This window comes from Prionailurus bengalensis, chromosome E1 (assembly GCF_016509475.1).
Source record: "Prionailurus bengalensis isolate Pbe53 chromosome E1, Fcat_Pben_1.1_paternal_pri, whole genome shotgun sequence".
NCBI classification, from domain to species: domain Eukaryota; kingdom Metazoa; phylum Chordata; class Mammalia; order Carnivora; family Felidae; genus Prionailurus; species Prionailurus bengalensis.
This window is the reverse complement of record NC_057347.1, coordinates 19,509,493-19,516,467: the sequence shown is the minus strand read 5'-3', so window position 1 is coordinate 19,516,467 and position 6,975 is coordinate 19,509,493. Positions and strand designations below refer to the sequence as shown.

The window sequence follows — 6,975 nt, the reverse complement described above, 5'->3', positions numbered from 1 at the left end:
GCAACCCCCCCACCCCCGCCCGCCAACAAATGACCCCTAGGAGTCAGGCTCTTTAGCAAGCAGGCCTTAGAGCCCTTGAGGGGGGTGGAGAGGGGAGGGCAGGGTGTGACACGAACAGTCTTAATGTCCCAGATACTCTGACATCCATCTCTGTCACTGGGAGGGATCAGCCTGCCTTGGGAACAAAATCCCATAGAGCTGGAGACACTGACCTTGTTCTCTCTCTCCCGCCATTCTAGATTCTTCCCTAGGTCTTCCACGGCTGCCCTGTTTTCAACTGCAGCCCCCTTTCCCGTCACACCTCGTCCCCCAACCTAGCTTTTTTCCCCTTCCCATAGCTCTTCTCCCCTCTATGTGCCACATATCTTACTCATCTGAGTATATTCTGTTCCCCTGCTGATCTTTGCCTCCAACTCCCAGAATGTAAGCTCCGCAGGGGTAGGAGTTTCTGTCTCTTTCATACGTTACTGTGTCCCAGTGCCTGGCACATAACGCACACTCAGTAAATATTTGCTGAATGCCTTTCAGTCCCGCCTACACTGCCCTGAGAACCCAGCTTTGCTATTTGGGGCTTGACGGCCCCAAACCCTCCTGGGGGCCCCCTAGGGCCGAGCCACACAGAGGCACTCCCCCAACACTTCCTGATTTCACCAGTTTCCTCTCAGGGGGTGAACACATCCCCCAAGGGCAGGAGGGCTGACATCTACCTTGGCCTCCAATAACCAAACTGTTCAAGGTATTCAAAATCAACATCATGTCTTGGTACCGATTCTCTGCTACACATGAACTCCTGCCATGTATCCAGCAACACACAAAGTGCTGTGAAGTGGCAAGGCAGGGCAATAAAACCCCATTTTGCGGACACAGGAACTGGGCTTGCAGGGATGGAAGGATTTACCCAAGGTCACCCTGTGCTGCTGTGTTCTTTCCACTTCACTCCCCCCCTCTGGACCATCCAGCCTATCAGATGCAAGGTCTACAGTGCCGACCGTGCTGGCTTCTTTTCGGTCTCCCGCCATCCGTCAGAAAGAGTTCAGACACAAGACACAGCATATTTTGTTCGGATGGCAATCTACGTGCATTTTGTTTCCTGGCCCAGGTGGCTTGTCAGAGGAAAGAACCCCAGAGCTCAGGGAAGAGACAGGCTGGGCATAAGATCTGTGCTGCAGAAAAGCCACACGGGGGATCACCGGTCTTGTCAGCTTTTGGGGCCTTTTTCACCTCCTCACACCTGTGCAACCTTCAATCAGTTCTTCTCTGTCCCTGGGCCTCTGTTTCATCACTGACCAAACTGGAACGTAATTTTCTCTGTGGTTTCTCCCAGCTTCACTATTCCTTAACTGTAGGAAGAGAAGTTACTGACTTTTTGTTTTGTTTTGTTTTTAACTGTTGCTTACCTTATCTATCTAGGTCACTTGAGAAGACAGGACGCTTGCCCACAAGCAGCAGCAGACGGGTAAATCCCCCAGAAAGGAGTCAATTCTTTGCCGGTGTAATAATATGTCAGCAATGCTAAGGCAGTGCTTCAAGCTGGGTTCAGTTTTCCTGCGTGATGGAGGTTAGGGAAGAGGCAGGCGGTCTGATACTCTGCTTAGGTTGCACCCTCTGAACTTGACCTAAGGAGTGAGGCCGACAGTGGGGGAAGTTAGGTCACACAGGGAGCCCTACTGGCCCAGAGTCCCAGCCCTGTCACCCAGGGCTCTCTGAAAGGCTTTCAACGGGCAGGGTAAGTGCCTGGACGATGTTAGAGTCCTTGGTCCAGAGGAGCTAGTAGTCAGGTCTCCTGGGGATTTGACACACCGTTGGCAATTTGTGTCTATGTTCCTCCCCTGCCTCTACAGCCTGAGTAGTCTGGTCAAGCCCGTGATTTTTGTCCCTATATGTTTTTCCTATTGATCGGGGTGAATATTGGACAAGTAAAGTACCCGTCTGGCTCACAGGCTGGCAAAGAGATGGACCATCTCCTGGGTACGTGTCAAGCAATAATGAACACGACATTTCCAAACAGCTTCATGCTGATTATGTGGAAGAGCTTAATCCATATGATAAAGGAAGAGCTTTCTGGATGACCTTGAACAAATCACTCCCCTTTCTTTACCCGTTTCTGTGGCTATAAAACCAGGATCGAATGGTCATTTTCATTCCCATCGGTCCGTGATTCTGAATTGTAACTTTTGTCACCAAGAATGGGGTGGCACCTTTAGTGCTTATTAATAAACAAATACTCACTCTGGGGGCGCCTGTCCCCCAGTCGGTTAAATGTCCAACTTCATCTCAGGTCATGATCTCGCAGTTCACATATTTGAGCCCCGCGTGGGGCTCTGCGCTGACAGCTCGGAGCCTGAAGCCTGTTTCGGATTCCGTGTCTCCCTCTCTCTGCCCCTCCCCTGCTGGCGCTCTGTCTCTCTCTCTCTCTCAAAAACAAACATTTAAAAAAAAAAACATACTCACTCTGGCTTTGTTTCTTAATTTGAAATTCCATTTTATGTGCAAGGTTAGAAGGGCCATGGGGAAAAGAAAAGTACCTTATCCCCTGCCTGGTTAGCTCCACGCTGGACATGGTATCTGAGTGTCAAAGATGATTGAGGGGCACCGGGCTCCATGGGTTAAGGGTCCAACTCATGATTTCAGCTCAGGTCATGACCTCATGGTTCACGAGTTCGAGCCCCGCATCGGGCTCTGCGCTGACAGTGTGGAGCCTGCTTAAGATTCTCCCTCTTTCTCTGCCTCTCCCCCCCACTCACACTCTCTGTTTCTCTAAAAATAGATAAAGACCTGGGGGGGGGGGGGAAGATGACTAAATGAGTGCAGAAGTACACAAGATATTGTGGTGCTCTGGCGAACTCCTCTCCATCCTCCAGCGCCCAGCAAATGACCTCACCTCTCCAGAGAAGACTTCCCCAACCCTCCAAATAGGGACCTCTCTGATACCAGGCCTCTATCTCTGGACCAGGTGCTGAAAACCCAGACAAGAGTGAGACACTGTCTCAGCCCTAAGGGGCCCCCCAGCCACAGGGTGAGACACACAGAGAGGCCTCACACAAGAAGCCGAGTCATTTACTACCCTGGGGGAATCAGAGGTTCCTCAGAGAAGATGATACTAGAATCTCGCCAAAGATATCGAACCTGACTCTGATCCCGTGTCTGGACATAGCTGCTAATTTGCAAAACATACCAAGGACCAGGAGCTTGTTTAACTACATTGGGAGTTTGCAGTTAGCGAAGTCCAGACTATAGGAAACCCTACAGGTCAAGTTGGCCAGCTTCCTCAACTGATACACTGCAAGGAAATGAAGGAAGATAATCCTAGTGATTGGAAAAAAAAAAAAAACCAGCTTAAAAGATATATCAGTTTTAAAAATGAACAAAGGGGCACCTGGGTGGCTTAGCTGGTTAAGCGTCTGACTTCAGCTCAGGTCGTGATCAGTTCACAAGTTCGAGCCCCACATCAGGCTCTGTGCTGATAGTTCAGAGCCTGGAACTGCTTCAGATTCTGTGTCTCCTGCTCTCTCTCTCTCAAAAATAAACGTTAAGAAAATTAAAAGTAAACATTAAAAAAATAAAAGTGAACAAAGTTAAACTATAGGGTATAAAGATGCATGAGTAGCTGGTAAGTAAAAATGCAAGTAAGGGGTGGGGCTCCTGGGTGGCTCAGCTGGTTAAGCATCTGACTCTTAGTTTCAGCTCAGGTCATGATCTCGCAGGTTCGTGGGATCAAGCCCTGCATCAGGCTCCGCGCTGACAGTGACAAGGCTGACAAGTGACAAGGCAGAGCCCGCTTTGGATCCTCTGTCTCCACCCCTCCCCCACTTGTGCATGCGTGCTCTCTCTCAAAATAAACAAACATTAAAACATTTAAAAAAAAAAATGCAAGGGGTGCCTGGGTGGCTCAGCTGGTTAAGCATCCAACTTTGGCTCCTGTCATGATCCCACAGCTTGTGGGTTTGAGGTCCCGCATCGGGCTCTGTGCCTGGAGCCTGCTTCAGATTCTCTCTCTCTCTCCCTCTCTCTGCCTTTCCCCAGCTCATGCTCTCGCTCTCTCTCAAAAATAAACAAGCACGAAAAAAGTTTTTAAAAAAAATCCAAGTAAATGGTAACTATAGGAGTAGCGACTAGTCTGGCTGTGGGAGGCCCTACTGAGAAGGGGACACATAAAACAGGTTTCTGGGGGGTCTGGCCAAGTTCTCTGACCTGAGTAGTATTCTACGTATAATTTGTTAAGACATTGACCTGATTCGTGTGGCTTTCGAATCTATGTTTGATTGTACAAGGAAAGATTTAAAAATACATCTCTCTAGGCTGGGATATTGGATTCAAACGGACAGCAGGAGGCAAAACAGATCTACTTGCCAAATTCTGCTTTTAAGTTAAATAATATTCATGTACAGGAAGGAAGAGGCCTGACCTAACGTGGTTTATATTTTTAAAAATATCCTGGAGGTTTTAGCTGCCCGCAAATGGTCATCTGCCTACGTGGCTCTCAAACTGGAGTGCGAGAGGCCCTGTCTTCTGATCTAGACCCTGGCAGGGAGCATATGGCAAGAGGTCTGAGTGGGGAGGGGAAACTGGCAGTCAATGAAGCTATCTCTGGAGTAGGAGCTTCAGTGCTACACGTCACAATTAAAGAAGGAGACGGACAGACTAGAGTGTATCAGGAATGGGAGCCTTTGTAGCTCATCTGGGAGGACTGAGTGCCACCTTTTGGATGGGGGAGCCAGGGTCATACAGATCTCATCATGAGGGCATGATGACCAGGCCCCACTGTGAAAGGGACTATTATTTTTCACCACCTTGGCAGTCATGAGAAAGATGGGCGGGACAGCTTCAGGCCCCCTGGCTTCTCCAAAGGTCTGGGCTCTGAGGCAGAAACAGAATTTCAGGCCACAGGGTATTTAGGAAACATCTCTTTCAACTTTTGAATTTTGCAACAAGTTGAAGTCCAGGGCATGTGAGTGATTTAATAGAGGTCATGCCATAAACTCAACATAGGTATCCCTTCCTGCCTGTGCCCTCACCCTTTAAGCCAATGAGCTACCTCCAGCCCCACCAAGGTGAGTGTAGATACCCATGGGCCTTCAAGGTAACTGTAAGACCTCTGCTCCCGTGCTCGTCCCAGTACGTGGGTCTGACCCTTTACCTTTGGGGGCCCACGTTTCCTCCAACATCTGTATGTTGACCTCTTCTGTACCTTGACTCTCTTTTATTGATTTTAATGATTCATTGTCCCCACCTCTATACAGGTGAAATTCTCTGCTCCAGCTTCTACAGGAGACCCAATGCCTCACTGTGGAGTTCCTTCTCATCAGGAATCCAGTTTAAGGCATAAGAATCATTGCACGATCCAGTAGTTCAGGACCTTTCCTCTTCCTATTTCTGAATATCTAGAATCTGTCTCAATTTGCATTTACTGACAATTCTACGACAACACTGAATCCCTAGCTCAGCATTCCCTTCAAAAGCCAAGAGCATTTTTTCCGTTTATTGGAATCTTAGGGAAAAGATCAATATATTTCCCTGTTCCCAGGGCCGCACATCCTGTCTTCTGATAACCCTAGACATCCCCTCAGAGACTCTGACATTCAGTCCACCTGAAGCTCCCCATGTCCCCATGGTCAACTGTGTGACAGGGGCCTCTGGAAAGGTAATGTGATTTGGGGTCACATTAAGAGAAGCATGGGATGTGGAACGAGGGAGGCCTAAGCTCCATTCATGAAACTATCTCTGGAGTAGTATTTTCATTGCTGAGGATTACAAATTAAAGGAGACAGGCTGAGTGATTCAGAAATTAGAGGCACTCAACATCATGTCATATTAAATTGGGCTGTTTATCCTAGAGATGACTTGGGGAGTGTCATAACTGGCTAGGGGGCCGGAATGAACGGATCACACAGACAGGCACCAGACTCAAACTGTCAGTTCCCAAGAGCTGGGAAAGGACCAAGTGCCCACCAGTTGAGCGATGTGGCTGGCTTCCTCAACAAGAACGCAGACGGTAAGCACAGGTGTATAACTCACCTTTCAAGGAACAAACAGAAACCAGAAAACACCGGTCCAGAAATTCCAAAGTCCTCTCTGGAAAGTTCTCCCACCCTTAAGACACGCAAAGCCAAGCGACGCTAGAGCCCCTTCCCCTGCTGGCGACGTCAATGCCTCGCGTGGGCTCTCCACCTGGGGCCTCGGTGTCCCCACCGGTATCACAGGGGCCCCATAAAGGTACGGCCGGCGTAGGATGGCAAGGGGAGCGGGGCCCCGTAGAGACGAACGCCGGTGCCACTAGCGCAGCGCTGCGCGACAGGGACGGAGGGCGTCCACACCAGCGGTCCCGCGAGCCCCAGCGAACTGGCTGGGCCTGCGCGGCACAGCCTGGGGGGAGGGGCAGGCTGGAGAACCCCCGGACGGAATCTGAAAAGTAAAAAATGCCACGCAGCTAAGGGACGGCGCACGTGGGGACAACAGACCCCCATCGCCAAGCCCCAACCTCAAGCCCCAGGCACGGACGGGGTTCGAACCCGCGATCTTCGGTTTACGAGACCGACGCCTTACCACTTGGCCACCGCGCCTGACAGCCGAGCGAGCGGTGGAAGCTCTCAGTGGAGGGTAGGCGGCGCAGGCGCAGGAAGCGCATGGCCCCGCCTCCGGCCCCGCCCCCGGCCTCCTGCCCGCCCCTGCAGACCCAGCTCTGTCAGCCGCTCGGTCGGGCCGGGCCTGGCGCCGGAGTCCTGCCTGCGGCGGGACCCGAACTAGCGGCGCTCTGGCCCGGCCCCGCCCTCCTCCCCGGGAAAGCCGGGAGGAGGCCCGCCGGGGATTAGCGAGAGGCTTCGGCGGGACCGGGAGCCCAGACGGAGAAAAACCACGGCCGATGCTTGCTACGACGCGAGCGGAAGCGGATACCGCGGCCGCGAGCGCCCAGCTGTGTGACCTTGGCCGGGTCTTTTCCGTCGGGTCGGCAGGTTGCGTTGGCAGCTACGGGGCTTC

General features: G+C 51.4%; 1 non-coding gene across 1 annotated transcript; it reads right to left on the bottom strand.

Moving 5' to 3' along the window:
* Nucleotides 1-6,488: 6,488 nt before the first annotated feature.
* On the bottom strand, nt 6,489-6,560 carry TRNAT-CGU. Its single transcript has one exon. It is a non-coding gene; the product is annotated as a tRNA-Thr (tRNA).
* Nucleotides 6,561-6,975: the final 415 nt, after the last annotated feature.